The following is a 26,524-nucleotide window of genomic DNA, read 5'->3' as shown; positions in this document are numbered from 1 at the left end:
GGAGATCGTGTGTTCGAATCTACCGGTGCCTCGAGAGTCAAGACAAACGTCTCTCTAGTTTTTTTGTTTTCGAAGTATAGTTCGAAATACTTCAGATGGTGCCACTGCCTGAACAAGACGCTGCGCAGGCGCCGTGGCCTAGTTAGTTAAAGCGCCTGTCTAGTAAGCAGGATATTGTGAGTTCGAATCTCACCGGTGCCTCGGGAGTCAAGACTAACGTCTCTATAGTTTTTTTGTTTTCGAAGTTTATTTCGAAATACTTCTGATGGTGTCACTGCCTGAACAAGACGCTGCACAGGTGCCGTGGCTTAGTTGGTTAAAGCGCCTGGCAAGAAAACAGGAGATCGTGAGTTCAAATCTCACCGGTGCCTCGGGAGTCAAGACAAACATCTCTCTAGCTTTTTGTTTTCGAAGTTTAGTTCGAAATACTTCTGATGGTGTCACTGCCTGAACAACAGGCTGCGCAGGCGCCGTGGCTTAGTTGGTTAAAGCGCCTGTCTAGTAAACAGGAGATCATGAGTTCGAATCTCACCGGTGCCTCGAGAGTCAAGACTAACGTCTCTCTAGTTTTTTGTTTTCGAAGTATAGTTCGAAATACTTCTGATGGTGTCACTGCCTGAACGAGACGCTGCGGGCGCCGTGGCTTAGTTAGTTAAAGCGCCTGTCTGGTAATCAGGAGATCGTGAGTTCGAATCTCACCATTCCCTCGGGAGTCGAGACTGACGTCTCTCTAGTTTTTTGTTTTCGAACATTCATGACTTTTTTGCGCAAACACGTACACGGACACAAGCAAAAGAGGCAAACAACACGGGCGCCCGTGTTGTTTGCCTCTTTTTCTTGTGTCCGTGTACGTCTTTGCGCAAAGATCGAGTACCAACTCGCCCAACTTTCAGTACTTTTCTTTTCGAAGTTTAGTTCGAAATACTTCTGATGGTGTCACTGCCTGAACAAAACGCTGCGCAGGCGCCGTGGCTTAGTTACTTAAAGCGCCTTTCTAGTAAACAGGAGATCGTGAGTTCGAATCTCAGCGGTGCCTCGAGAGTCAAGACAAACGTCTCTCTAGTTTTTTTGTTTTCGAAGTATAGTTCGAAATACTTCAGATAGTGTCACTGCCTGAACAAGATGCTGCGCAGGCGCCGTGGCTTAGTTAGTTAAAGCGCCTGTCTAGTAAACAGGAGATCATGAGTTCGAATCTCACCGGTGCCTCGGGAATCAAGACTAACATCTCTCTAGTTTTTTGTTTTCGAAGTTTAGTTCGAAATACTTCTGATGGTGTCACTGCCTGAACAAGACGCTGCGCAGGCGCCGTGGCTTAGTCGGTTAAAGCGCCTGTCAAGAAAACAGGAGATCGTGAGTTCAAATCTCACCGGTGCCTCGAGAGTCAAGACAAACATCTCTCTAGCTTTTTGTTTTCGAAGTTTAGTTCGAAATACTTCTGATGGTGTCACTGCCTGAACAAGACGCTGCGCAGGCGCCGTGGCTTAGTTGGTTAAAGCGCCTGTCTAGTAAACAGGAGATCCTGAGTTCGAATCTACCGGTGCCTCGAGAGTCAAGACAAACGTCTCTCTAGTTTTTTTGTTTTCGAAGTTTAGTTCGAAAAACTTCTGATGGTGTCACTGCCTGAACAAGACGCTGCACAGGTGCCGTGGCTTAGTTGGTTAAAGCGCCTGTCTAGTAAACAGGAGATCGTGAGTTCAAATCTCACCGGTGCCTCGAGAGTCAAGACAAACATCTCTCTAGCTTTTTGTTTTCGAAGTTTAGTTCGAAATACTTCTGATGGTGTCACTGCCTGAACAAGACGCTGCGCAGGCGCCGTGGCTTAGTTGGTTAAAGCGCCTGTCTAGTAAACAGGAGATCGTGAGTTCGAATCTACCGGTGCCTCGAGACTCAAGACAAACGTCTCTCTAGTTTTTTTGTTTTCGAAGTATAGTTCGAAATACTTCAGATGATGCCACTGCCTGAACAAGACGCTGCGCAGGCGCCGTGGCTTAGTTGGTTAAAGCGCCTGTCAAGAAAACAGGAGATCGTGAGTTCAAATCTCACCGGTGCCTCGAGAGTCAAGACAAACATCTCTCTAGCTTTTTGTTTTTGAAGTTTAGTTCGAAATACTTCTGATGGTGTCACTGCCTGAACAACAGGCTGCGCAGGCGCCGTGGCTTAGTTGGTTGAAGCGCCTGTCTAGTAAACAGGAGATCATGAGTTCGAATCTCACCGGTGCCTCGAGAGTCAAGACTAACGTCTCTCTAGTTTTTTGTTTTCGAAGTATAGTTCGAAATACTTCTGATGGTGTCACTGCCTGAACGAGACGCTGCGGGCGCCGTGGCTTAGTTAGTTAAAGCGCCTGTCTGGTAAACAGGAGATCGTGAGTTCGAATCTCACCAGTGCGTCGGGAGTCAAGACTGACGTCTCTCTAGTTTTTTGTTTTCGAAGTTTAGTTCGAAATACTTCTGATGGTGTCACTGCCTGAACAAGACGCTGCGCAGGCGCCGTGGCTTCTTTAGTTAAAGCGCCTGTCTAGTAAACAGGAGATCGTGAGTTCGAATCTCACCGGTGCCTCGAGAGTCAAGACAAAATTCTCTCTAGTTTTTTTGTTTTCGAAGTTTAGTTCGAAATACTTCTGATGGTGTCACTGCCTGAATAAGACGCTGCGCAGGCGCCGTGGCTTAGTTGGTTAAAGCGCCTGTCTAGTAAACAGGAGATCGTGAGTTCGAATCTACCGGTGCCTCGAGAGTCAAGACAAACGTCTCTCTAGTTTTTTTGTTTTCGAAGTATAGTTCGAAATACTTCAGATGGTGCCACGGCCTGAACAAGACGCTGCGCAGGCGCCGTGGCCTAGTTAGTTAAAGCTCTTGTCTAGTAAACAGGAGATTGTGAGTTCGAATCTCACCGGTGCCTCGGGAGTCAAGACTAACGTCTCTCTAGTTTTTTTGTTTTCGAAGTTTATTTCGAAATACTTCTGATGGTGTCACTGCCTGAACAAGACGTTGCACAGGTGCCATGGCTTAGTTGGTTAAAGCGCCTGTCAAGAAAACAGGAGATCGTGAGTTCAAATCTCACCGGTGCCTCGAGAGTCAAGACTGACGTCTCTCTAGTTTTTTGTTTTCGAACATTCATGACTTTTTTGCGCAAACACGTACACGGGCACAAGCAAAAGAGGCAAACAACACGGGCGCCCGTGTTGTTTGCCTCTTTTTCTTGTGTCCGTGTACGTCTTTGCGCAAAGATCGATTACCAACTCGCCCAACATTCAGTACTTTTGTTTTCGAAGTTTATTTCGAAATACTTCTGATGGTGTCACTGCCTGAACAAAACGCTGCGCAGGCGCCGTGGCTTAGTTAGTTAAAGCGCCTTTCTAGTAAACAGGAGATCGTGAGTTCGAATCTCAGCGGTGCCTCGAGAGTCAAGACAAACGTCTCTCTAGTTTTTTTTGTTTTCGAAGTTTAGTTCGAAATACTTCTGACGGTGTCACTGCCTGAACAAGACGCTGCGCAGGCGCCGTGGCTTAGTTGGTTAAAGCGCCTGCTTAGTAAACAGGGGATCGTGAGTTCGAATCTCACCGGTGCCTCGAGAGTCAAGACTAACGTCTCTCTAGTTTTTTTGTTTTCGAAGTATAGTTCGAAATACTTCAGATAGTGTCACTGCCTGAACAAGATGCTGCGCAGGCGCCGTGGCTTAGTTAGTTAAAGCGCCTGTCTAGTAAACAGGAGATTGTGAGTTCGAATCTCACCGGTGCCTCGGGAGTCAAGACTAACGTCTCTCTAGTTTTTTGTTTTCGAAGTTTAGTTCCAAATACTTCTGATGGTGTCACTGCCTGAACAAGACGCTGCGCAGGCGCCGTGGCTTCTCTAGTTAAAGCGCCTGTCTACTAAACAGGAGATCGTGAGTTCGAATCTCACCGGTGCCTCGAGAGTCAAGACAAAACTCTCTCTAGTTTTTTTGTTTTTGAAGTATATTATAAAATGCTTCTAATGGTGTCACTGCCTGAAGAAGATGCTGCGCAGTCACCGTGTCTTAGTTCGTTATCTCACCTGTCTAGTAAACAGGAGATAGTGAGCTCGAATCTCATCTGTACCTCTAGAAACAAGACAAATTTCTCTAATTTTTTGTTTTCGAAGTATAGTTCGAAATACTTCTAATGATGTCACTGCCTCAACGAGACGCCACGTAGGCGCCATGGCTTAGTTGGTTAAAGCGCCTGGCTAGTAAACAAGAGATCGTGAGTTTCAATCTCACCGGTGCTTCGAGAGTAAAGACAAACGTCTCTCTAGTTTTTTTGTTTTCGAAGTTTAGTTCGAAATACTTCTGATGGTGTCACTGCCTGAACAAGACGCTGCGCAGGCGCCGTGGCTTCTTTAGTTAAAGCGCCTGTCTAGTAAACAGGAGATCGTGAGTTCGAATCTCACCGGTGCCTCGAGAGTCAAGACAAAACTCTCTCTAGTTTTTTTGTTTTCGAAGTTTAGTTCGAAATACTTCTGATGGTGTCACTGCCTGAATAAGACGCTGCGCAGGCGCCGTGGCTTAGTTGGTTAAAGCGCCTGTCTAGTAAACAGGAGATCGTGAGTTCGAATCTACCGGTGCCTCGAGAGTCAAGACAAACGTCTCTCTAGTTTTTTTGTTTTCGAAGTATAGTTCGAAATACTTCAGATGGTGCCACGGCCTGAACAAGACGCTGCGCAGGCGCCGTGGCCTAGTTAGTTAAAGCGCCTGTCTAGTAAACAGGAGATTGTGAGTTCAAATCTCACCGGTGCCTCGGGAGTCAAGACTAACGTCTCTCTAGTTTTTTTGTTTTCGAAGTTTATTTCGAAATACTTCTGATGGTGTCACTGCCTGAACAAGACGTTGCACAGGTGCCATGGCTTAGTTGGTTAAAGCGCCTGTCAAGAAAACAGGAGATCGTGAGTTCAAATCTCACCGGTGCCTCGAGAGTCAAGACTGACGTCTCTCTAGTTTTTTGTTTTCGAACATTCATGACTTTTTTGCGCAAACACGTACACGGGCACAAGCAAAAGAGGCAAACAACACGGGCGCCCGTGTTGTTTGCCTCTTTTTCTTGTGTCCGTGTACGTCTTTGCGCAAAGATCGATTACCAACTCGCCCAACTTTCAGTACTTTTGTTTTCGAAGTTTATTTCGAAATACTTCTGATGGTGGCACTGCCTGAACAAAACGCTGCGCAGGCGCCCTTGGCTTCGTTAGTTAAAGCGCCTTTCTAGTAAACACGAGATCGCGAGTTCGAATCTCAGCGGTGCCTCGAGAGTCAAGACAAACGTCTCTCTAGTTTTTTTTGTTTTCGAAGTTTAGTTCGAAATACTTCTGACGGTGTCACTGCCTGAACAAGACGCTGCGCAGGCGCCGTGGCTTAGTTGGTTAAAGCACCTGCTTAGTAAACAGGGGATCGTGAGTTCGAATCTTACCGGTGCCTCGAGAGTCAAGACTAACGTCTCTCTAGTTTTTTTGTTTTCGAAGTATAGTTCGAAATACTTCAGATAGTGTCACTGCCTGAACAAGATGCTGCGCAGGCGCCGTGGCTTAGTTAGTTAAAGCGCTTGTCTAGTAAACAGGAGATCTTGAGTTCGAATCTCACCGGTGCCTCGGGAGTCAAGACTAACGTCTCTCTAGTTTTTTGTTTTCGAAGTTTAGTTCCAAATACTTCTGATGGTGTCACTGCCTGAACAAGACGCTGCGCAGGCGCCGTGGTTTCTGTAGTTAAAGCGCCTGTCTAGTAAACAGGAGATCGTGAGTTCGAATCTCATCTGTACCTCGAGAAACAAGACAAATTTCTCAAATTTTTTGTTTTCGAAGTATAGTTCGAAATACTTCTAATGATGTCACTGCCTCAACGAGACGCCACGCAGGCGCCATGGCTTAGTTGGTTAAAGCGCCTGGCTAGTAAACAAGAGATCGTGAGTTCGAATCTCACCGGTGCTTCGAGAGTAAAGACAAACGTCTCTCTAGTTTTTTGTTTTCGAAGTTTATTTTGAAATACTTCTGATGGTGTCACTGCCTGAACAAGACGCTGCGCAGGCGCCGTGGCTTCTTTAGTTAAAGTGTCTGTCTAGTAAACAGGAGATCGTGAGTTCGAATCTCACCGGTGCCTCGAGAGTCAAGACAAACGTCTTTCTAGTTTTTTGATTTCGAAATTTAGTTCGAAATACTTCTGATGGTGTCACTGCCTGAGCAAGACGCTGCGCAGGCGCCGTGGCTTAGTTGGTTAAAGCACCTGTCTAGTAAACAGGAGATTATGAGTTCGAATCTCAGCGGTGCCTTGAGAGTCAAAACAAACGTCTCTCTAGTTTTTTTGTTTTCGATGTTTAGTTCGAAATACTTCTGATGGTGTCACTGTCTGAACAAGACGCTGCGCAGGCGCCGTGGCTTAGTTGGTTAAAGCGCCTGTCTAGTAAACAGGAGATCGTGAGTTCGAATCTACCGGTGCCTCGAGAGTCAAGACAAATGTCTCTCTAGTTTTTTTGTTTTCGAAGTATAGTTCGAAATACTTCAGATGGTGCCGCTGCCTGAACAAGACGCTGCGCAGGCGCCGTGGCCTAGTTAGTTAAAGCGCCTGTCTAGTAAACAGGAGATTGTGAGTTCGAATCTCACCGGTGCCGCGGGAGTCAAGACTAACGTCTCTCTAGTTTTTTTTGTTTTCGAAGTTTATTTCGAGATACTTTTGATGGTGTCACTGCCTGAACAAGACGCTGCACAGGTGCCGTGGCTTAGTTGGTTAAAGCGCCTGTGAAGAAAACAGGAGATCGTGAGTTCAAATCTCACCGGTGCCTCGAGAGTCAAGAGAAACATCTCTCTAGATTTTGTTTTTGAAGTTTAGTTCGAAATACTTCTGATGGTGTCACTGCCTGAACAACAGGCTGCGCAGGCGCCGTGGCTTAGTTGGTTGAAGCGCCTGTCTAGTAAACAGGAGATCATAAGTTCGAATCTCACCGGTGCCTCGAGAGTCAAGACTAACGTCTCTGTAGTTTTTGTTTTCGAACATTCATGACTTTTTTGCGCAAACACGTACACGGACACATGCAAAAGAGGCAAACAACACGGGCGCCCGTGTTGTTTGCCTCTTTTTCTTGTGTCCGTGTACGTCTTTGCGCAAAGATCGAGTACCAACTCGCCCAACTTTCAGTACTTTTGTTTTCGAAGTTTAGTTTGAAATACTTCTGATGGTGTCACTGCCTGAACAAAACGCTGCGCAGGCGCCGTGGCTTAGTTAGTTAAAGCGCCTTTCTAGTAAACAGGAGATAGTGAGCTCGAATCTCATCTGTACCTCGAGAGTCAAGACAAACGTCTTTCTAGTTTTTTTGTTTTCGAAGTTTAGTTCGAAATACTTCTGATGGTGTCACTGCCTGAACAAGACGCTGCGCAGGCGCCGTGACTTAGTTGGTTAAAGCGCCTGTGTAGTTAACAGGGGATCGTGAGTTCGAATCTCACCGGTGCCTCGAGAGTCAAGACTAAAGTCTCTCTAGTTTTTTTGTTTTCGAAGTATAGTTCGAAATACTTCTGATGGTGTCACTGCCTGAACAAGACGCTGCACAGGTGCCGTGGCTTAGTTGGTTAAAGCGCCTGTCTAGTAAACAGGAGATCGTGAGTTCAAATCTCACCGGTGCCTCGAGAGTCAAGACAAACATCTCTCTAGCTTTTTGTTTTCGGAGTTTAGTTCGAAATACTTCTGATGGTGTCACTGCCTGAACAACAGGCTGCGCAGGCGCCGTGGCTTAGTTGGTTGAAGCGCCTGTCTAGTAAACAGGAGATCATGAGTTCGAATCTCCCTGTGCCTCGAGAGTCAAGACAAATGTCTCTCTAGTTTTTTTGTTTTCGAAGTATAGTTAGAAATACTTCAGATGGTGCCACTGCCTGAACCAGACGCTGCGCAGGCGCCGTGGCCTAGTTAGTTAAAGCGCCTGTCTAGTAAACAGGAGATTGTGAGTTCGAATCTCACCGGTGCCTCGGGAGTCAAGACTAACGTCTCTCTAGTTTTTTTTGTTTTCGAAGTTTATTTCGAAATAATTCTGATGGTATCACTGCCTGAACAAGACGCTGCACAGGTGCCGTGGCTTAGTTGGTTAAAGCGCCTGTGAAGAAAACAGGAGATCGTGAGTTCAAATCTCACCGGTGTTTCGAGAGTCAAGACAAACATCTCTCTAGCTTTTTGTTTTTGAAGTTTAGTTCGAAATACTTCTGATGGTGTCACTGCCTGAACAACAGGCTGCGCAGGCGCCCTGGCTTAGTTGCTTGAAGCGCCTGTCTAGTAAACAGGAGATCATGAGTTCGAATCTCACCGGTGCCTCGAGAGTCAAGACTAACGTCTTTCTTGTTTTTTGTTTTAGAAGTATAGTTCGAAATACTTCTGATGGTGTCACTGCCTGAACGAGACGCTGCGGGCGCCGTGGTTTAGTTAGTTAAAGCGCCTGTCTGGTAAACAGGAGATCGTGAGTTCGAATCTCACAAGTGCCTCGGGAGTCAAGACTTACGTCTCTCTAGTTTTTTGTTTTCGAACATTCATGACTTTTTTGCGCAAACACGTACACAGACACAAGCAAAAGAGGCAAACAACACGGGCGCCCGTGTTGTTTGCCTCTATTTCTTGTGTCCGTGTACGTCTTTGCGCAAAGATCGAGTACCAACTCGCCCAACTTTCAGTACTTTTGTTTTCGAAGTTTAGTTCGAAATACTTCTGATGGTGTCACTGCCTGAACAAAACGCTGCGCAGGCGCCGTGGCTTAGTTCGTTAAAGCGCCTTTCTAGTAAACAGGAGATCGTGAGTTCGAATCTCAGCGGTGCCTCGAGAGTCAAGACAAACGTCTCTCTAGTTTTTTTGTTTTCGAAGTTTAGTTCGAAATACTTCAGATAGTGTCACTGCCTGAACAAGATGCTGCGCAGGCGCCGTGGCTTAGTTAGTTAAAGCGCCTGTCTAGTAAACAGGAGATCGTGAGTTCGAATCTCACCGGTGCCTCGGGAGTCAAGACTAACGTCTCTCTAGTTTTTTGTTTTCGAAGTTTAGTTCGAAATACTTCTGATGGTGTCACTGCCTGAACTAGACGCTGCACAGGTGCCGTGGCTTAGTTGGTTAAAGCGCCTGTCTAGTAAACAGGAGATCGTGAGTTCAAATCTCACCGGTGCCTCGAGAGTCAAGACAAACATCTCTCTAGCTTTTTGTTTTCGAAGTTTAGTTCGAAATACTTCTGATGGTGTCACTGCCTGAACAACAGGCTGCGAAAGCGCCGTGGCTTAGTTGGTTAAAGCGCCTGTCTAGTAAACAGGAGATCATGAGTTCGAATCTCACCGGTGCCGCGAGAGTCAAGACTAACCTCTCTCTAGTTTTTTGTTTTCGAAGTATAGTTCGAAATACTTCTGATGGTGTCACTGCCTGAACAAGACGCTGCAGGCGCAGGGGCTTAGTTAGTTAAAGCGCCTGTCTGGTAAACAGGAGATTGTGAGTTCGAATCTTACCGGTGCCTCGGGAGTCAAGACTGACGTCTCTCTAGTTTTTGTTTTCGAACAGTCATGACTTTTTTACGCAAACACGTACACGGACACAAGCAAAAGAGGCAAACAACACGGGCGCCCGTGTTGTTTGCCTCTTTTTCTTGTGTCCGTGTACGTCTTTGCGCAAAGAAGTCATGATCGAGTACCAACTCGCCCAACTTTCAGTACTTTTGTTTTCGAAGTTTAGTTCCAAATACTTCTGATGGTGTCACTGCCTGAACAAGACGCTGCGCAGGCGCCGTGGCTTCTCTAGTTAAAGCGCCTGTCTTTTAAACAGGAGATCGTGAGTTCGAATCTCACCGGTGCCTCGAGAGTCAAGACAAAACTGTCTCTAGTTTTTTTATTTTTGAAGTATAATATAAAATGCTTCTAATGGTGTCACTGCTGTAAGAAGATGCTTCGCAGTCACCGTGTCTTAATTCGTTATCTCACCTGTCTAGTAAGCAGGAGATAGTGAGCTCAAATCTCATCGGTACCTCGAGAAACAAGACAAATTTCTCTAATTTTTTGTTTTCGAAGTATAGTTCGAAATACTTCTAATGGTGTCACTGCCTCAACGAGACGCCACGCAGGCGCCATGGCTTAGTTGGTTAAAGCGCCTGGCTAGTAAACAAGAGATCGTGAGTTCGAATCTCACCGGTGCCTCGAGAGTCAAGACAAACGTCTTTCTAGTTTTTTGATTTCGAAGTTTAGTTCGAAATACTTCTGATGGTGTCACTGCCTGAGCATGACGCTGCGCAGGCGCCGTGGCTAAGTTGGTTAAAGCGCCTGTCTAGTAAACAGGAGATAATGAGTTCGAATCTCAGCGGTTCCTCGAGAGCCAAGACAAACGTCTCTCTAGTTTTTTTGTTTTCGAAGTTTAGTTCGAAATACTTCTGATGGTGTCACTGCCTGAACAAGACGATGCGCAGTCGCCGTGGCTTAGTTGGTTAAAGCGCCTGTCTAGTAAACAGGAGATCGTGTGTTCGAATCTACCGGTGCCTCGAGAGTCAAGACAAACGTCTCTCTAGTTTTTTTGTTTTCGAAGTATAGTTCGAAATACTTCAGATGGTGCCACTGCCTGAACAAGACGCTGCGCAGGCGCCGTGGCCTAGTTAGTTAAAGCGCCTGTCTAGTAAGCAGGATATTGTGAGTTCGAATCTCACCGGTGCCTCGGGAGTCAAGACTAACGTCTCTATAGTTTTTTTGTTTTCGAAGTTTATTTCGAAATACTTCTGATGGTGTCACTGCCTGAACAAGACGCTGCACAGGTGCCGTGGCTTAGTTGGTTAAAGCGCCTGTCAAGAAAACAGGAGATCGTGAGTTCAAATCTCACCGGTGCCTCGGGAGTCAAGACAAACATCTCTCTAGCTTTTTGTTTTCGAAGTTTAGTTCGAAATACTTCTGATGGTGTCACTGCCTGAACAACAGGCTGCGCAGGCGCCGTGGCTTAGTTGGTTAAAGCGCCTCTCTAGTAAACAGGAGATCATGAGTTCGAATCTCACCGGTGCCTCGAGAGTCAAGACTAACGTCTCTCTAGTTTTTTGTTTTCGAAGTATAGTTCGAAATACTTCTGATGGTGTCACTGCCTGAACGAGACGCTGCGGGCGCCGTGGCTTAGTTAGTTAAAGCGCCTGTCTGGTAACCAGGAGATCGTGAGTTCGAATCTCACCAGTGCCTCGGGAGTCGAGACTGACGTCTCTCTAGTTTTTTGTTTTCGAACATTCATGACTTTTTTGCGCAAACACGTACACGGACACAAGCAAAAGAGGCAAACAACACGGGCGCCCGTGTTGTTTGCCTCTTTTTCTTGTGTCCGTGTACGTCTTTGCGCAAAGATCGAGTACCAACTCGCCCAACTTTCAGTACTTTTCTTTTCGAAGTTTAGTTCGAAATACTTCTGATGGTGTCACTGCCTGAACAAAACGCTGCGCAGGCGCCGTGGCTTAGTTACTTAAAGCGCCTTTCTAGTAAACAGGAGATCGTGAGTTCGAATCTCAGCGGTGACTCGAGAGTCAAGACAAACGTCTCTCTAGTTTTTTTGTTTTCGAAGTATAGTTCGAAATACTTCAGATAGTGTCACTGCCTGAACAAGATGCTGCGCAGGCGCCGTGGCTTAGTTAGTTAAAGCGCCTGTCTAGTAAACAGGAGATCATGAGTTCGAATCTCACCGGTGCCTCGGGAATCAAGACTAACGTCTCTCTAGTTTTTTGTTTTCGAAGTTTAGTTCGAAATACTTCTGATGGTGTCACTGCCTGAACAAGACGCTGCGCATGCGCCGTGGCTTAGTTGGTTAAAGCGCCTGTCAAGAAAACAGGAGATCGTGAGTTCAAATCTCACCGGTGCCTCGAGAGTCAAGACAAACATCTCTCTAGCTTTTTGTTTTCGAAGTTTAGTTCGAAATACTTCTGATGGTGTCACTGCCTGAACAAGACGCTGCGCAGGCGCCGTGGCTTAGTTGGTTAAAGCGCCTGTCTAGTAAACAGGAGATCCTGAGTTCGAATCTACCGGTGCCTCGAGAGTCAAGACAAACGACTCTCTAGTTTTTTTGTTTTCGAAGTTTAGTTCGAAAAACTTCTGATGGTGTCACTGCCTGAACAAGACGCTGCACAGGTGCCGTGGCTTAGTTGGTTAAAGCGCCTGTCTAGTAAACAGGAGATCGTGAGTTCAAATCTCACCGGTGCCTCGAGAGTCAAGACAAACATCTCTCTAGCTTTTTGTTTTCGAAGTTTAGTTCGAAATACTTCTGATGGTGTCACTGCCTGAACAAGACGCTGCGCAGGCGCCGTGGCTTAGTTGGTTAAAGTGCCTGTCTAGTAAACAGGAGATCGTGAGTTCGAATCTACCGGTGCCTCGAGAGTCAAGACAAACGTCTCTCTAGTTTTTTTGTTTTCGAAGTATAGTTCGAAATACTTCAGATGGTGCCACTGCCTGAACAAGACGCTGCGCAGGCGCCGTGGCTTAGTTGGTTAAAGCGCCTGTCAAGAAAACACGAGATCGTGAGTTCAAATCTCACCGGTGCCTCGAGAGTCAAGACAAACATCTCTCTAGTTTTTTGTTTTCGAACATTCATGACTTTTTTGCGCAAACACGTACACGGACACAAGCAAAAGAGGCAAACAACACGGGCGCCCGTGTTGTTTTCCTCTTTTTCTTGTGTCCGTGTACGTCTTTATGCAAAGATCGAGTACCAACTCGCCAAACTTTCAGTACTTTTGTTTTTGGAAGTTTAGTTCGAAATACTTCTGATGGTGTCACTGCCTGAACAAAACGCTGCGCAGGCGCCGTGGCTTAGTTAGTTAAAGCGCCTTTCTAGTAAACAGGAGATCGTGAGCTCGAATCTCATCTGTACCTCGAGAAACAAGACAAATTTCTCTAATTTTTTGTTTTCGAAGTATAGTTCGAAATACTTCTAATGATGTCACTGCCTCAACGAGACGCCACGTAGGCGCCATGGCTTAGTTGGTTAAAGCGCCTGGCTAGTAAACAAGAGATCGTGAGTTGGAATCTCACCGGTGCTTCGAGAGTAAAGACAAACGTCTCTCTAGTTTTTTGTTTTCGAAGTTTAGTTCGAAATACTTCTGATGGTGTCACTGCCTGAACAAGACGCTGCGCAGGCGCCGTGGCTTCTTTAGTTAAAGCGCCTGTCTAGTAAACAGGAGATCGTGAGTTCGAATCTCACCGGTGCCTCGAGAGTCAAGACAAAACTCTCTCTAGTTTTTTTGTTTTCGAAGTTTAGTTCGAAATACTTCTGATGGTGTCACTGCCTGAATAAGACGCTGCGCAGGCGCCGTGGCTTAGTTGGTTAAAGCGCCTGTCTAGTAAACAGGGGATCGTGAGTTCGAATCTACCGGTGCCTCGAGAGTCAAGACAAACGTCTCTCTAGTTTTTTTGTTTTCGAAGTATAGTTCGAAATACTTCAGATGGTGCCACGGCCTGAACAAGACGCTGCGCAGGCGCCGTGGCCTAGTTAGTTAAAGCGCCTGTCTAGTAAACAGGAGATTGTGAGTTCGAATCTCACCGGTGCCTCGGGAGTCAAGACTAACGTCTCTCTAGTTTTTTTGTTTTCGAAGTTTATTTCGAAATACTTCTGATGGTGTCACTGCCTGAACAAGACGTTGCACAGGTGCCATGGCTTAGTTGGTTAAAGCGCCTGTCAAGAAAACAGGAGATCGTGAGTTCAAATCTCACCGGTGCCTCGAGAGTCAAGACAAAACTCTCTCTAGTTTTTTTGTTTTTGAAGTATATTATAAAATGCTTCTAATGCTGTCACTGCCTGAAGAAGATGCTGCGCAGTCACCGTGTCTTAGTTCGTTATCTCACCTGTCTAGTAAACAGGAGATAGTGAGCTCGAATCTCATCTGTACCTCTAGAAACAAGACAAATTTCTCTAATTTTTTGTTTTCGAAGTATAGTTCGAAATACTTCTAATGATGTCACTGCCTCAACGAGACGCCACGTAGGCGCCATGGCTTAGTTGGTTAAAGCGCCTGGCTAGTAAACAAGAGATCGTGAGTTTGAATCTCACCGGTGCTTCGAGAGTAAAGACAAACGTCTCTCTAATTTTTTGTTTTCGAAGTTTAGTTCGAAATACTTCTGATGGTGTCACTGCCTGAACAAGACGCTGCGCAGGCGCCGTGGCTTCTTTAGTTAAAGCGCCTGTCTAGTAAACAGGAGATCGTGAGTTCGAATCTCACCGGTGCCTCGAGAGTCAAGACAAAACTCCCTCTAGTTTTTTTTGTTTTCGAAGTTTAGTTCGAAATACTTCTGATGGTGTCACTGCCTGAATAAGACGCTGCGCAGGCGCCGTGGCTTAGTTGGTTAAAGCGCCTGTCTAGTAAACAGGAGATCGTGAGTTCGAATCTACCGGTGCCTCGAGAGTCAAGACAAACGTCTCTCTAGTTTTTTTGTTTTCGAAGTATAGTTCGAAATACTTCAGATGGTGCCACGGCCTGAACAAGACGCTGCGCAGGCGCCGTGGCCTAGTTAGTTAAAGCGCCTGTCTAGTAAACAGGAGATTGTGAGTTCGAATCTCACCGGTGCCTCGGGAGTCAAGACTAACTTCTCTCTAGTTTTTTTGTTTTCGAAGTTTATTTCGAAATACTTCTGATGGTGTCACTGCCTGAACAAGATGTTGCACAGGTGCCATGGCTTAGTTGGTTAAAGCGCCTGTCAAGAAAACAGGAGATCGTGAGTTCAAATCTCACCGGTGCCTCGAGAGTCAAGACTGACGTCTCTCTAGTTTTTTGTTTTCGAACATTCATGACTTTTTTGCGCAAACACGTACACGGGCACAAGCAAAAGAGGCAAACAACACGGGCGCCCGTGTTGTTTGCCTCTTTTTCTTGTGTCCGTGTACGTCTTTGCGCAAAGATCGATTACCAACTCGCCCAACTTTCAGTACTTTTGTTTTCGAAGTTTATTTCGAAATACTTCTGATGGTGTCACTGCCTGAACAAAACGCTGCGCAGGCGCCCTTGGCTTAGTTAGTTAAAGCGCCTTTCTAGTAAACAGGAGATCGTGAGTTCGAATCTCAGCGGTGCCTCGAGAGTCAAGACAAACGTCTCTCTAGTTTTTTTGTTTTCGAAGTTTAGTTCGAAATACTTCTGACGGTGTCACTGCCTGAACAAGACGCTGCGCAGGCGCCGTGGCTTAGTTGGTTAAAGCGCCTGCTTAGTAAACAGGGGATCGTGAGTTCGAATCTCACCGGTGCCTCGAGAGTCAAGACTAACGTCTCTCTAGTTTTTTTGTTTTCGAAGTATAGTTCGAAATACTTCAGATAGTGTCACTGCCTGAACAAGATGCTGCGCAGGCGCCGTGGCTTAGTTAGTTAAAGCGCCTGTCTAGTAAACAGGAGATTGTGAGTTCGAATCTCACCGGTGCCTCGGGAGTCAAGACTAACGTCTCTCTAGTTTTTTGTTTTCGAAGTTTAGTTCCAAATACTTCTGATGGTGTCACTGCCTGAACAAGACGCTGCGCAGGCGCCGTGGTTTCTCTAGTTAAAGCGCCTGTCTAGTAAACAGGAGATCGTGAGTTCGAATCTCACCGGTGCCTCGAGAGTCAAGACAAAACTCTCTCTAGTTTTTTATTTTTGAAGTATAATATAAAATGCTTCTAATGGTGTCACTGCCTGAAGAAGATGCTGCGCAGTCACCGTGTCTTAGTTCGTTATCTCACCTGTCTAGTAAACAGGAGATAGTGAGCTCGAATCTCATCTGTACCTCGAGAAACAAGACAAATTTCTCAAATTTTTTGTTTTCGAAGTATAGTTCGAAATACTTCTAATGATGTCACATCCTCAACGAGACGCCACGCAGGCGCCATGGCTTAGTTGGTTAAAGCGCCTGGCTAGTAAACAAGAGATCGTGAGTTCGAATCTCACCGGTGCTTCGAGAGTAAAGACAAACGTCTCTCTAGTTTTTTGTTTTCGAAGTTTATTTTGAAATACTTCTGATGGTGTCACTGCCTGAACAAGACGCTGTGCAGGCGCCGTGGCTTCTTTAGTTAAAGCGCCTGTCTAGTAAACAGGAGATCGTGAGTTCGAATCTCACCGGTGCCTCGAGAGTCAAGACAAACGTCTTTCTAGTTTTTTGATTTCGAAATTTAGTTCGAAATACTTCTGATGGTGTCACTGCCTGAGCAAGACGCTGCGCAGGCGCCGTGGCTTAGTTGGTTAAAGCACCTGTCTAGTAAACAGGAGATTATGAGTTCGAATCTCAGCGGTGCCTTGAGAGTCAAAACAAACGTCTCTCTAGTTTTTTTGTTTTCGATGTTTAGTTCGAAATACTTCTGATGGTGTCACTGTCTGAACAAGACGCTGCGCAGGCGCCGTGGCTTAGTTGGTTAAAGCGCCTGTCTAGTAAACAGGAGATCGTGAGTTCGAATCTACCGGTGCCTCGAGAGTCAAGACAAACGTCTCTCTAGTTTTTTTGTTTTCGAAGTATAGTTCGAAATACTTCAGATGGTGCCACGGCCTGAACAAGACGCTGCGCAGGCGCCGTGGCCTAGTTAGTTAAAGCGCCTGTCTAGTAAACAGGAGATTGTGAGTTCGAATCTCACCGGTGCCTCGGGAGTCAAGACTAACGTCTCTCTAGTTTTTTTGTTTTCGAAGTTTATTTCGAAATACTTCTGATGGTGTCACTGCCTGAACAAGACGTTGCACAGGTGCCATGGCTTAGTTGGTTAAAGCGCCTGTCAAGAAAACAGGAGATCGTGAGTTCAAATCTCACCGGTGCCTCGAGAGTCAAGACTGACGTCTCTCTAGTTTTTTGTTTTCGAACATTCATGACTTTTTTGCGCAAACACGTACACGGGCACAAGCAAAAGAGGCAAACAACACGGGCGCACGTGTTGTTTGCCTCTTTTTCTTGTGTCCGTGTACGTCTTTGCGCAAAGATCGATTACCAACTCGCCCAACATTCAGTACTTTTGTTTTCGAAGTTTATTTCGAAATACTTCTGATGGTGTCACTGCCTGAACAAAACGCTGCGCAGGCGCCGTGGCTTCTTTAGTTAAAGCGCCTGTCTAGTAAACAGGAGATCGTGAGTTCGAATCTCACCGGTGCCTCGAGAGTCAAGACAAAACTCTCTCTAGTTTTTTTGTTTTCGAAGTTTAGTTCGAAATACTTCTGATGGTGTCACTGCCTGAACAAGACGCTGCGCAGGCGCCGTGGCTTCTTTAGTTAAAGCGCCTGTCTAGTAAACAGGAGATCGTGAGTTCGAATCTCACCGGTGCCTCGAGAGTCAAGACAAAACTCTCTCTAGTTTTTTTGTTTTCGAAGTTTAGTTCGAAATACTTCTGATGGTGTCACTGCCTGAATAAGACGCTGCGCAGGCGCCGTGGCTTAGTTGGTTAAAGCGCCTGTCTAGTAAACAGGGGATCGTGAGTTCGAATCTACCGGTGCCTCGAGAGTCAAGACAAACGTCTCTCTAGTTTTTTTGTTTTCGAAGTATAGTTCGAAATACTTCAGATGGTGCCACGGCCTGAACAAGACGCTGCGCAGGCGCCGTGGCCTAGTTAGTTAAAGCGCCTGTCTAGTAAACAGGAGATTGTGAGTTCGAATCTCACCGGTGCCTCGGGAGTCAAGACTAACGTCTCTCTAGTTTTTTTGTTTTCGAAGTTTATTTCGAAATACTTCTGATGGTGTCACTGCCTGAACAAGACGTTGCACAGGTGCCATGGCTTAGTTGGTTAAAGCGCCTGTCAAGAAAACAGGAGATCGTGAGTTCAAATCTCACCGGTGCCTCGAGAGTCAAGACAAAACTCTCTCTAGTTTTTTTGTTTTTGAAGCATATTATAAAATGCTTCTAATGCTGTCACTGCCTGAAGAAGATGCTGCGCAGTCACCGTGTCTTAGTTCGTTATCTCACCTGTCTAGTAAACAGGAGATAGTGAGCTCGAATCTCATCTGTACCTCTAGAAACAAGACAAATTTCTCTAATTTTTTGTTTTCGAAGTATAGTTCGAAATACTTCTAATGATGTCACTGCCTCAACGAGACGCCACGTAGGCGCCATGGCTTAGTTGGTTAAAGCGCCTGGCTAGTAAACAAGAGATCGTGAGTTTGAATCTCACCGGTGCTTCGAGAGTAAAGACAAACGTCTCTCTAATTTTTTGTTTTCGAAGTTTAGTTCGAAATACTTCTGATGGTGTCACTGCCTGAACAAGACGCTGCGCAGGCGCCGTGGCTTCTTTAGTTAAAGCGCCTGTCTAGTAAACAGGAGATCGTGAGTTCGAATCTCACCGGTGCCTCGAGAGTCAAGACAAAACTCTCTCTAGTTTTTTTGTTTTCGAAGTTTAGTTCGAAATACTTCTGATGGTGTCACTGCCTGAATAAGACGCTGCGCAGGCGCCGTGGCTTAGTTGGTTAAAGCGCCTGTCTAGTAAACAGGAGATCGTGAGTTCGAATCTACCGGTGCCTCGAGAGTCAAGACAAACGTCTCTCTAGTTTTTTTGTTTTCGAAGTATAGTTCGAAATACTTCAGATGGTGCCACGGCCTGAACAAGACGCTGCGCAGGCGCCGTGGCCTAGTTAGTTAAAGCGCCTGTCTAGTAAACAGGAGATTGTGAGTTCGAATCTCACCGGTGCCTCGGGAGTCAAGACTAACTTCTCTCTAGTTTTTTTGTTTTCGAAGTTTATTTCGAAATACTTCTGATGGTGTCATTGCCTGAACAAGACGTTGCACAGGTGCCATGGCTTAGTTGGTTAAAGCGCCTGTCTAGTAAACAGGAGATTGTGAGTTCGAATCTCACCGGTGCCTCGGGAGTCAAGACTAACTTCTCTCTAGTTTTTTTGTTTTCGAAGTTTATTTCGAAATACTTCTGATGGTGTCACTGCCTGAACAAGATGTTGCACAGGTGCCATGGCTTAGTTGGTTAAAGCGCCTGTCAAGAAAACAGGAGATCGTGAGTTCAAATCTCACCGGTGCCTCGAGAGTCAAGACTGACGTCTCTCTAGTTTTTTGTTTTCGAACATTCATGACTTTTTTGCGCAAACACGTACACGGGCACAAGCAAAAGAGGCAAACAACACGGGCGCCCGTGTTGTTTGCCTCTTTTTCTTGTGTCCGTGTACGTCTTTGCGCAAAGATCGATTACCAACTCGCCCAACTTTCAGTACTTTTGTTTTCGAAGTTTATTTCGAAATACTTCTGATGGTGTCACTGCCTGAACAAAACGCTGCGCAGGCGCCCTTGGCTTAGTTAGTTAAAGCGCCTTTCTAGTAAACAGGAGATCGTGAGTTCGAATCTCAGCGGTGCCTCGAGAGTCAAGACAAACGTCTCTCTAGTTTTTTTGTTTTCGAAGTTTAGTTCGAAATACTTCTGACGGTGTCACTGCCTGAACAAGACGCTGCGCAGGCGCCGTGGCTTAGTTGGTTAAAGCGCCTGCTTAGTAAACAGGGGATCGTGAGTTCGAATCTCACCGGTGCCTCGAGAGTCAAGACTAACGTCTCTCTAGTTTTTTTGTTTTCGAAGTATAGTTCGAAATACTTCAGATAGTGTCACTGCCTGAACAAGATGCTGCGCAGGCGCCGTGGCTTAGTTAGTTAAAGCGCCTGTCTAGTAAACAGGAGATTGTGAGTTCGAATCTCACCGGTGCCTCGGGAGTCAAGACTAACGTCTCTCTAGTTTTTTGTTTTCGAAGTTTAGTTCCAAATACTTCTGATGGTGTCACTGCCTGAACAAGACGCTGCGCAGGCGCCGTGGTTTCTCTAGTTAAAGCGCCTGTCTAGTAAACAGGAGATCGTGAGTTCGAATCTCACCGGTGCCTCGAGAGTCAAGACAAAACTCTCTCTAGTTTTTTATTTTTGAAGTATAATATAAAATGCTTCTAATGGTGTCACTGCCTGAAGAAGATGCTGCGCAGTCACCGTGTCTTAGTTCGTTATCTCACCTGTCTAGTAAACAGGAGATAGTGAGCTCGAATCTCATCTGTACCTCGAGAAACAAGACAAATTTCTCAAATTTTTTGTTTTCGAAGTATAGTTCGAAATACTTCTAATGATGTCACTGCCTCAACGAGACGCCACGCAGGCGCCATGGCTTAGTTGGTTAAAGCGCCTGGCTAGTAAACAAGAGATCGTGAGTTCGAATCTCACCGGTGCTTCGAGAGTAAAGACAAACGTCTCTCTAGTTTTTTGTTTTCGAAGTTTATTTTGAAATACTTCTGATGGTGTCACTGCCTGAACAAGACGCTGCGCAGGCGCCGTGGCTTCTTTAGTTAAAGCGCCTGTCTAGTAAACAGGAGATCGTGAGTTCGATTCTCACCGGTGCCTCGAGAGTCAAGACAAACGTCTTTCTAGTTTTTTGATTTCGAAATTTAGTTCGAAATACTTCTGATGGTGTCACTGCCTGAGCAAGACGCTGCGCAGGCGCCGTGGCTTAGTTGGTTAAAGCACCTGTCTAGTAAACAGGAGATTATGAGTTCGAATCTCAGCGGTGCCTTGAGAGTCAAAACAAACGTCTCTCTAGTTTTTTTGTTTTCGATGTTTAGTTCGAAATACTTCTGATGGTGTCACTGTCTGAACAAGACGCTGCGCAGGCGCCGTGGCTTAGTTGGTTAAAGCGCCTGTCTAGTAAACAGGAGATGGTGAGTTCGAATCTACCGGTGCCTCGAGAGTCAAGACAAACGTCTCTCTAGTTTTTTTGTTTTCGAAGTATAGTTCGAAATACTTCAGATGGTGCCACGGCCTGAACAAGACGCTGCGCAGGCGCCGTGGCCTAGTTAGTTAAAGCGCCTGTCTAGTAAACAGGAGATTGTGAGTTCGAATCTCACCGGTGCCTCGGGAGTCAAGACTAACGTCTCTCTAGTTTTTTTGTTTTCGAAGTTTATTTCGAAATACTTCTGATGGTGTCACTGCCTGAACAAGACGTTGCACAGGTGCCATGGCTTAGTTGGTTAAAGCGCCTGTCAAGAAAACAGGAGATCGTGAGTTCAAATCTCACCGGTGCCTCGAGAGTCAAGACTGACGTCTCTCTAGTTTTTTGTTTTCGAACATTCATGACTTTTTTGCGCAAACACGTACACGGGCACAAGCAAAAGAGGCAAACAACACGGGCGCACGTGTTGTTTGCCTCTTTTTCTTGTGTCCGTGTACGTCTTTGCGCAAAGATCGATTACCAACTCGCCCAACATTCAGTACTTTTGTTTTCGAAGTTTATTTCGAAATACTTCTGATGGTGTCACTGCCTGAACAAAACGCTGCGCAGGCGCCGTGGCTTCTTTAGTTAAAGCGCCTGTCTAGTAAACAGGAGATCGTGAGTTCGAATCTCACCGGTGCCTCGAGAGTCAAGACAAAACTCTCTCTAGTTTTTTTGTTTTCGAAGTTTAGTTCGAAATACTTCTGATGGTGTCACTGCCTGAACAAGACGCTGCGCAGGCGCCGTGGCTTCTTTAGTTAAAGCGCCTGTCTAGTAAACAGGAGATCGTGAGTTCGAATCTCACCGGTGCCTCGAGAGTCAAGACAAAACTCTCTCTAGTTTTTTTGTTTTCGAAGTTTAGTTCGAAATACTTCTGATGGTGTCACTGCCTGAATAAGACGCTGCGCAGGCGCCGTGGCTTAGTTGGTTAAAGCGCCTGTCTAGTAAACAGGGGATCGTGAGTTCGAATCTACCGGTGCCTCGAGAGTCAAGACAAACGTCTCTCTAGTTTTTTTGTTTTCGAAGTATAGTTCGAAATACTTCAGATGGTGCCACGGCCTGAACAAGACGCTGCGCAGGCGCCGTGGCCTAGTTAGTTAAAGCGCCTGTCTAGTAAACAGGAGATTGTGAGTTCGAATCTCACCGGTGCCTCGGGAGTCAAGACTAACGTCTCTCTAGTTTTTTTGTTTTCGAAGTTTATTTCGAAATACTTCTGATGGTGTCACTGCCTGAACAAGACGTTGCACAGGTGCCATGGCTTAGTTGGTTAAAGCGCCTGTCAAGAAAACAGGAGATCGTGAGTTCAAATCTCACCGGTGCCTCGAGAGTCAAGACAAAACTCTCTCTAGTTTTTTTGTTTTTGAAGTATATTATAAAATGCTTCTAATGCTGTCACTGCCTGAAGAAGATGCTGCGCAGTCACCGTGTCTTAGTTCGTTATCTCACCTGTCTAGTAAACAGGAGATAGTGAGCTCGAATCTCATCTGTACCTCTAGAAACAAGACAAATTTCTCTAATTTTTTGTTTTCGAAGTATAGTTCGAAATACTTCTAATGATGTCACTGCCTCAACGAGACGCCACGTAGGCGCCATGGCTTAGTTGGTTAAAGCGCCTGGCTAGTAAACAAGAGATCGTGAGTTTGAATCTCACCGGTGCTTCGAGAGTAAAGACAAACGTCTCTCTAATTTTTTGTTTTCGAAGTTTAGTTCGAAATACTTCTGATGGTGTCACTGCCTGAACAAGACGCTGCGCAGGCGCCGTGGCTTCTTTAGTTAAAGCGCCTGTCTAGTAAACAGGAGATCGTGAGTTCGAATCTCACCGGTGCCTCGAGAGTCAAGACAAAACTCTCTCTAGTTTTTTTGTTTTCGAAGTTTAGTTCGAAATACTTCTGATGGTGTCACTGCCTGAATAAGACGCTGCGCAGGCGCCGTGGCTTAGTTGGTTAAAGCGCCTGTCTAGTAAACAGGAGATCGTGAGTTCGAATCTACCGGTGCCTCGAGAGTCAAGACAAACGTCTCTCTAGTTTTTTTGTTTTCGAAGTATAGTTCGAAATACTTCAGATGGTGCCACGGCCTGAACAAGACGCTGCGCAGGCGCCGTGGCCTAGTTAGTTAAAGCGCCTGTCTAGTAAACAGGAGATTGTGAGTTCGAATCTCACCGGTGCCTCGGGAGTCAAGACTAACTTCTCTCTAGTTTTTTTGTTTTCGAAGTTTATTTCGAAATACTTCTGATGGTGTCACTGCCTGAACAAGACGTTGCACAGGTGCCATGGCTTAGTTGGTTAAAGCGCCTGTCAAGAAAACAGGAGATCGTGAGTTCAAATCTCACCGGTGCCTCGAGAGTCAAGACTGACGTCTCTCTAGTTTTTTGTTTTCGAACATTCATGACTTTTTTGCGCAAACACGTACACGGGCACAAGCAAAAGAGGCAAACAACACGGGCGCCCGTGTTGTTTGCCTCTTTTTCTTGTGTCCGTGTACGTCTTTGCGCAAAGATCGATTACCAACTCGCCCAACTTTCAGTACTTTTGTTTTCGAAGTTTATTTCGAAATACTTCTGATGGTGTCACTGCCTGAACAAAACGCTGCGCAGGCGCCCTTGGCTTAGTTAGTTAAAGCGCCTTTCTAGTAAACAGGAGATCGTGAGTTCGAATCTCAGCGGTGCCTCGAGAGTCAAGACAAACGTCTCTCTAGTTTTTTTGTTTTCGAAGTTTAGTTCGAAATACTTCTTACGGTGTCACTGCCTGAACAAGACGCTGCGCAGGCGCCGTGGCTTAGTTGGTTAAAGCGCCTGCTTAGTAAACAGGGGATCGTGAGTTCGAATCTCACCGGTGCCTCGAGAGTCAAGACTAACGTCTCTCTAGTTTTTTTGTTTTCGAAGTATAGTTCGAAATACTTCAGATAGTGTCACTGCCTGAACAAGATGCTGCGCAGGCGCCGTGGCTTAGTTAGTTAAAGCGCCTGTCTAGTAAACAGGAGATTGTGAGTTCGAATCTCACCGGTGCCTCGGGAGTCAAGACTAACGTCTCTCTAGTTTTTTGTTTTCGAAGTTTAGTTCCAAATACTTCTGATGGTGTCACTGCCTGAACAAGACGCTGCGCAGGCGCCGTGGTTTCTCTAGTTAAAGCGCCTGTCTAGTAAACAGGAGATCGTGAGTTCGAATCTCACCGGTGCCTCGAGAGTCAAGACAAAACTCTCTCTAGTTTTTTATTTTTGAAGTATAATATAAAATGCTTCTAATGGTGTCACTGCCTGAAGAAGATGCTGCGCAGTCACCGTGTCTTAGTTTGTTATCTCACCTGTCTAGTAAACAGGAGATAGTGAGCTCGAATCTCATCTGTACCTCGAGAAACAAGACAAATTTCTCAAATTTTTTGTTTTCGAAGTATAGTTCGAAATACTTCTAATGATGTCACTGCCTCAACGAGACGCCACGCAGGCGCCATGGCTTAGTTGGTTAAAGCGCCTGGCTAGTAAACAAGAGATGGTGAGTTTGAATCTCACCGGTGCTTCGAGAGTAAAGACAAACGTCTCTCTAGTTTTTTGTTTTCGAAGTTTAGTTCGAAATACTTCTGATGGTGTCACTGCCTGAACAAGACGCTGCGCAGGCGCCGTGGCTTCTTTAGTTAAAGCGCCTGTCTAGTAAACAGGAGATCGTGAGTTCGAATCTCACCGGTGCCTCGAGAGTCAAGACAAAACTCTCTCTAGTTTTTTTGTTTTCGAAGTTTAGTTCGAAATACTTCTGATGGTGTCACTGCCTGAATAAGACGCTGCGCAGGCGCCGTGGCTTAGTTGGTTAAAGCGCCTGTCTAGTAAACAGGAGATCGTGAGTTCGAATCTACCGGTGCCTCGAGAGTCAAGACAAACGTCTCTCTAGTTTTTTTGTTTTCGAAGTATAGTTCGAAATACTTCAGATGGTGCCACGGCCTGAACAAGACGCTGCGCAGGCGCCGTGGCCTAGTTAGTTAAAGCGCCTGTCTAGTAAACAGGAGATTGTGAGTTCGAATCTCACCGGTGCCTCGGGAGTCAAGACTAACTTCTCTCTAGTTTTTTTGTTTTCGAAGTTTATTTCGAAATACTTCTGATGGTGTCACTGCCTGAACAAGACGTTGCACAGGTGCCATGGCTTAGTTGGTTAAAGCGCCTGTCAAGAAAACAGGAGATCGTGAGTTCAAATCTCACCGGTGCCTCGAGAGTCAAGACTGACGTCTCTAGTTTTTTGTTTTCGAACATTCATGACTTTTTTGCGCAAACACGTACACGGGCACAAGCAAAAGAGGCAAACAACACGGGCGCCCGTGTTGTTTGCCTCTTTTTCTTGTGTCCGTGTACGTCTTTGCGAAAAGATCGATTACCAACTCGCCCAACTTTCAGTACTTTTGTTTTCGAAGTTTATTTCGAAATACTTCTGATGGTGTCACTGCCTGAACAAAACGCTGCGCAGGCGCCCTTGGCTTAGTTAGTTAAAGCGCCTTTCTAGTAAACAGGAGATCGTGAGTTCGAATCTCAGCGGTGCCTCGAGAGTCAAGACAAACGTCTCTCTAGTTTTTTTTGTTTTCGAAGTTTAGTTCGAAATACTTCTGACGGTGTCACTGCCTGAACAAGACGCTGCGCAGGCGCCGTGGCTTAGTTGGTTAAAGCGCCTGCTTAGTAAACAGGGGATCGTGAGTTCGAATCTCACCGGTGCCTCGAGAGTCAAGACTAACGTCTCTCTAGTTTTTTTGTTTTCGAAGTATAGTTCGAAATACTTCAGATAGTGTCACTGCCTGAACAAGATGCTGCGCAGGCGCCGTGGCTTAGTTAGTTAAAGCGCCTGTCTAGTAAACAGGAGATTGTGAGTTCGAATCTCACCGGTGCCTCGGGAGTCAAGACTAACGTCTCTCTAGTTTTTTGTTTTCGAAGTTTAGTTCCAAATACTTCTGATGGTGTCACTGCCTGAACAAGACGCTGCGCAGGCGCCGTGGTTTCTCTAGTTAAAGCGCCTGTCTAGTAAACAGGAGATCGTGAGTTCGAATCTCACCGGTGCCTCGAGAGTCAAGACAAAACTCTCTCTAGTTTTTTATTTTTGAAGTATAATATAAAATGCTTCTAATGGTGTCACTGCCTGAAGAAGATGCTGCGCAGTCACCGTGTCTTAGTTCGTTATCTCACCTGTCTAGTAAACAGGAGATAGTGAGCTCGAATCTCATCTGTACCTCGAGAAACAAGACAAATTTCTCAAATTTTTTGTTTTCGAAGTATAGTTCGAAATACTTCTAATGATGTCACTGCCTCAACGAGACGCCACGCAGGCGCCATGGCTTAGTTGGTTAAAGCGCCTGGCTAGTAAACAAGAGATCGTGAGTTCGAATCTCACCGGTGCTTCGAGAGTAAAGACAAACGTCTCTCTAGTTTTTTGTTTTCGAAGTTTATTTTGAAATACTTCTGATGGTGTCACTGCCTGAACAAGACGCTGCGCAGGCGCCGTGGCTTCTTTAGTTAAAGCGCCTGTCTAGTAAACAGGAGATCGTGAGTTCGAATCTCACCGGTGCCTCGAGAGTCAAGACAAACGTCTTTCTAGTTTTTTGATTTCGAAATTTAGTTCGAAATACTTCTGATGGTGCCACTGCCTGAGCAAGACGCTGCGCAGGCGCCGTGGCTTAGTTGGTTAAAGCACCTGTCTAGTAAACAGGAGATTATGAGTTCGAATCTCAGCGGTGCCTTGAGAGTCAAAACAAACGTCTCTCTAGTTTTTTTTGTTTTCGATGTTTAGTTCGAAATACTTCTGATGGTGTCACTGTCTGAACAAGACGCTGCGCAGGCGCCGTGGCTTAGTTGGTTAAAGCGCCTGTCTAGTAAACAGGAGATCGTGAGTTCGAATCTACCGGTGCCTCGAGAGTCAAGACAAATGTCTCTCTAGTTTTTTTGTTTTCGAAGTAT

The 26,524-nt window shown here is 45.8% G+C and overlaps 40 non-coding genes across 40 annotated transcripts; all 40 read left to right on the top strand.

The window, feature by feature from the left end:
• Window positions 1-297: 297 nt before the first annotated feature.
• On the top strand, window positions 298-371 carry TRNAS-AGA (transfer RNA serine (anticodon AGA)). Its single transcript has one exon. It is a non-coding gene; the product is annotated as a tRNA-Ser (tRNA).
• Window positions 372-466: 95 nt separating this feature from the next.
• On the top strand, window positions 467-540 carry TRNAT-AGU (transfer RNA threonine (anticodon AGU)). The gene has a single exon. It is a non-coding gene; the product is annotated as a tRNA-Thr (tRNA).
• A 761-nt stretch (window positions 541-1,301) lies between these two features.
• Window positions 1,302-1,375, top strand: TRNAS-AGA (transfer RNA serine (anticodon AGA)). The gene has a single exon. It is a non-coding gene; the product is annotated as a tRNA-Ser (tRNA).
• A 264-nt stretch (window positions 1,376-1,639) lies between these two features.
• On the top strand, window positions 1,640-1,713 carry TRNAT-AGU (transfer RNA threonine (anticodon AGU)). The gene has a single exon. It is a non-coding gene; the product is annotated as a tRNA-Thr (tRNA).
• Window positions 1,714-1,977: 264 nt separating this feature from the next.
• Window positions 1,978-2,051, top strand: TRNAS-AGA (transfer RNA serine (anticodon AGA)). Its single transcript has one exon. It is a non-coding gene; the product is annotated as a tRNA-Ser (tRNA).
• Window positions 2,052-2,313: 262 nt separating this feature from the next.
• TRNAT-GGU (transfer RNA threonine (anticodon GGU)) lies at window positions 2,314-2,389 on the top strand. The gene has a single exon. It is a non-coding gene; the product is annotated as a tRNA-Thr (tRNA).
• A 602-nt stretch (window positions 2,390-2,991) lies between these two features.
• On the top strand, window positions 2,992-3,065 carry TRNAS-AGA (transfer RNA serine (anticodon AGA)). The gene has a single exon. It is a non-coding gene; the product is annotated as a tRNA-Ser (tRNA).
• Window positions 3,066-3,491: 426 nt separating this feature from the next.
• TRNAT-AGU (transfer RNA threonine (anticodon AGU)) lies at window positions 3,492-3,565 on the top strand. Its single transcript has one exon. It is a non-coding gene; the product is annotated as a tRNA-Thr (tRNA).
• A 96-nt stretch (window positions 3,566-3,661) lies between these two features.
• Window positions 3,662-3,735, top strand: TRNAT-AGU (transfer RNA threonine (anticodon AGU)). Its single transcript has one exon. It is a non-coding gene; the product is annotated as a tRNA-Thr (tRNA).
• Window positions 3,736-4,846: 1,111 nt separating this feature from the next.
• TRNAS-AGA (transfer RNA serine (anticodon AGA)) lies at window positions 4,847-4,920 on the top strand. The gene has a single exon. It is a non-coding gene; the product is annotated as a tRNA-Ser (tRNA).
• Window positions 4,921-6,191: 1,271 nt separating this feature from the next.
• On the top strand, window positions 6,192-6,265 carry TRNAT-AGU (transfer RNA threonine (anticodon AGU)). The gene has a single exon. It is a non-coding gene; the product is annotated as a tRNA-Thr (tRNA).
• A 1,272-nt stretch (window positions 6,266-7,537) lies between these two features.
• Window positions 7,538-7,611, top strand: TRNAT-AGU (transfer RNA threonine (anticodon AGU)). The gene has a single exon. It is a non-coding gene; the product is annotated as a tRNA-Thr (tRNA).
• A 1,270-nt stretch (window positions 7,612-8,881) lies between these two features.
• TRNAT-AGU (transfer RNA threonine (anticodon AGU)) lies at window positions 8,882-8,955 on the top strand. The gene has a single exon. It is a non-coding gene; the product is annotated as a tRNA-Thr (tRNA).
• Window positions 8,956-9,050: 95 nt separating this feature from the next.
• TRNAT-AGU (transfer RNA threonine (anticodon AGU)) lies at window positions 9,051-9,124 on the top strand. Its single transcript has one exon. It is a non-coding gene; the product is annotated as a tRNA-Thr (tRNA).
• Window positions 9,125-9,219: 95 nt separating this feature from the next.
• Window positions 9,220-9,293, top strand: TRNAT-AGU (transfer RNA threonine (anticodon AGU)). Its single transcript has one exon. It is a non-coding gene; the product is annotated as a tRNA-Thr (tRNA).
• Window positions 9,294-10,737: 1,444 nt separating this feature from the next.
• TRNAS-AGA (transfer RNA serine (anticodon AGA)) lies at window positions 10,738-10,811 on the top strand. Its single transcript has one exon. It is a non-coding gene; the product is annotated as a tRNA-Ser (tRNA).
• Window positions 10,812-11,073: 262 nt separating this feature from the next.
• TRNAT-GGU (transfer RNA threonine (anticodon GGU)) lies at window positions 11,074-11,147 on the top strand. The gene has a single exon. It is a non-coding gene; the product is annotated as a tRNA-Thr (tRNA).
• A 594-nt stretch (window positions 11,148-11,741) lies between these two features.
• Window positions 11,742-11,815, top strand: TRNAS-AGA (transfer RNA serine (anticodon AGA)). Its single transcript has one exon. It is a non-coding gene; the product is annotated as a tRNA-Ser (tRNA).
• Window positions 11,816-12,079: 264 nt separating this feature from the next.
• Window positions 12,080-12,153, top strand: TRNAT-AGU (transfer RNA threonine (anticodon AGU)). The gene has a single exon. It is a non-coding gene; the product is annotated as a tRNA-Thr (tRNA).
• A 264-nt stretch (window positions 12,154-12,417) lies between these two features.
• Window positions 12,418-12,491, top strand: TRNAS-AGA (transfer RNA serine (anticodon AGA)). Its single transcript has one exon. It is a non-coding gene; the product is annotated as a tRNA-Ser (tRNA).
• A 1,101-nt stretch (window positions 12,492-13,592) lies between these two features.
• TRNAS-AGA (transfer RNA serine (anticodon AGA)) lies at window positions 13,593-13,666 on the top strand. Its single transcript has one exon. It is a non-coding gene; the product is annotated as a tRNA-Ser (tRNA).
• Window positions 13,667-14,608: 942 nt separating this feature from the next.
• Window positions 14,609-14,682, top strand: TRNAS-AGA (transfer RNA serine (anticodon AGA)). Its single transcript has one exon. It is a non-coding gene; the product is annotated as a tRNA-Ser (tRNA).
• A 426-nt stretch (window positions 14,683-15,108) lies between these two features.
• Window positions 15,109-15,182, top strand: TRNAT-AGU (transfer RNA threonine (anticodon AGU)). The gene has a single exon. It is a non-coding gene; the product is annotated as a tRNA-Thr (tRNA).
• Window positions 15,183-15,278: 96 nt separating this feature from the next.
• On the top strand, window positions 15,279-15,352 carry TRNAT-AGU (transfer RNA threonine (anticodon AGU)). The gene has a single exon. It is a non-coding gene; the product is annotated as a tRNA-Thr (tRNA).
• Window positions 15,353-16,121: 769 nt separating this feature from the next.
• TRNAT-AGU (transfer RNA threonine (anticodon AGU)) lies at window positions 16,122-16,195 on the top strand. Its single transcript has one exon. It is a non-coding gene; the product is annotated as a tRNA-Thr (tRNA).
• A 435-nt stretch (window positions 16,196-16,630) lies between these two features.
• On the top strand, window positions 16,631-16,704 carry TRNAS-AGA (transfer RNA serine (anticodon AGA)). Its single transcript has one exon. It is a non-coding gene; the product is annotated as a tRNA-Ser (tRNA).
• Window positions 16,705-17,638: 934 nt separating this feature from the next.
• TRNAS-AGA (transfer RNA serine (anticodon AGA)) lies at window positions 17,639-17,712 on the top strand. Its single transcript has one exon. It is a non-coding gene; the product is annotated as a tRNA-Ser (tRNA).
• Window positions 17,713-18,823: 1,111 nt separating this feature from the next.
• TRNAS-AGA (transfer RNA serine (anticodon AGA)) lies at window positions 18,824-18,897 on the top strand. The gene has a single exon. It is a non-coding gene; the product is annotated as a tRNA-Ser (tRNA).
• A 426-nt stretch (window positions 18,898-19,323) lies between these two features.
• TRNAT-AGU (transfer RNA threonine (anticodon AGU)) lies at window positions 19,324-19,397 on the top strand. The gene has a single exon. It is a non-coding gene; the product is annotated as a tRNA-Thr (tRNA).
• Window positions 19,398-19,493: 96 nt separating this feature from the next.
• Window positions 19,494-19,567, top strand: TRNAT-AGU (transfer RNA threonine (anticodon AGU)). Its single transcript has one exon. It is a non-coding gene; the product is annotated as a tRNA-Thr (tRNA).
• Window positions 19,568-20,336: 769 nt separating this feature from the next.
• On the top strand, window positions 20,337-20,410 carry TRNAT-AGU (transfer RNA threonine (anticodon AGU)). Its single transcript has one exon. It is a non-coding gene; the product is annotated as a tRNA-Thr (tRNA).
• A 435-nt stretch (window positions 20,411-20,845) lies between these two features.
• On the top strand, window positions 20,846-20,919 carry TRNAS-AGA (transfer RNA serine (anticodon AGA)). The gene has a single exon. It is a non-coding gene; the product is annotated as a tRNA-Ser (tRNA).
• Window positions 20,920-21,853: 934 nt separating this feature from the next.
• TRNAS-AGA (transfer RNA serine (anticodon AGA)) lies at window positions 21,854-21,927 on the top strand. The gene has a single exon. It is a non-coding gene; the product is annotated as a tRNA-Ser (tRNA).
• A 941-nt stretch (window positions 21,928-22,868) lies between these two features.
• TRNAS-AGA (transfer RNA serine (anticodon AGA)) lies at window positions 22,869-22,942 on the top strand. Its single transcript has one exon. It is a non-coding gene; the product is annotated as a tRNA-Ser (tRNA).
• Window positions 22,943-23,368: 426 nt separating this feature from the next.
• Window positions 23,369-23,442, top strand: TRNAT-AGU (transfer RNA threonine (anticodon AGU)). The gene has a single exon. It is a non-coding gene; the product is annotated as a tRNA-Thr (tRNA).
• A 96-nt stretch (window positions 23,443-23,538) lies between these two features.
• Window positions 23,539-23,612, top strand: TRNAT-AGU (transfer RNA threonine (anticodon AGU)). The gene has a single exon. It is a non-coding gene; the product is annotated as a tRNA-Thr (tRNA).
• A 1,109-nt stretch (window positions 23,613-24,721) lies between these two features.
• TRNAS-AGA (transfer RNA serine (anticodon AGA)) lies at window positions 24,722-24,795 on the top strand. Its single transcript has one exon. It is a non-coding gene; the product is annotated as a tRNA-Ser (tRNA).
• A 425-nt stretch (window positions 24,796-25,220) lies between these two features.
• TRNAT-AGU (transfer RNA threonine (anticodon AGU)) lies at window positions 25,221-25,294 on the top strand. The gene has a single exon. It is a non-coding gene; the product is annotated as a tRNA-Thr (tRNA).
• A 96-nt stretch (window positions 25,295-25,390) lies between these two features.
• On the top strand, window positions 25,391-25,464 carry TRNAT-AGU (transfer RNA threonine (anticodon AGU)). The gene has a single exon. It is a non-coding gene; the product is annotated as a tRNA-Thr (tRNA).
• Window positions 25,465-26,233: 769 nt separating this feature from the next.
• Window positions 26,234-26,307, top strand: TRNAT-AGU (transfer RNA threonine (anticodon AGU)). The gene has a single exon. It is a non-coding gene; the product is annotated as a tRNA-Thr (tRNA).
• Window positions 26,308-26,524: the final 217 nt, after the last annotated feature.

The sequence above is a fragment of the Rhipicephalus microplus genome, unplaced genomic scaffold (assembly GCF_043290135.1).
Source record: "Rhipicephalus microplus isolate Deutch F79 unplaced genomic scaffold, USDA_Rmic scaffold_62, whole genome shotgun sequence".
Classification (NCBI taxonomy): Eukaryota; Metazoa; Arthropoda; class Arachnida; order Ixodida; family Ixodidae; genus Rhipicephalus; species Rhipicephalus microplus.
The sequence above is the reverse complement of the archived record's forward strand: the minus strand, read 5'-3'. Positions and strand labels throughout refer to the sequence as shown.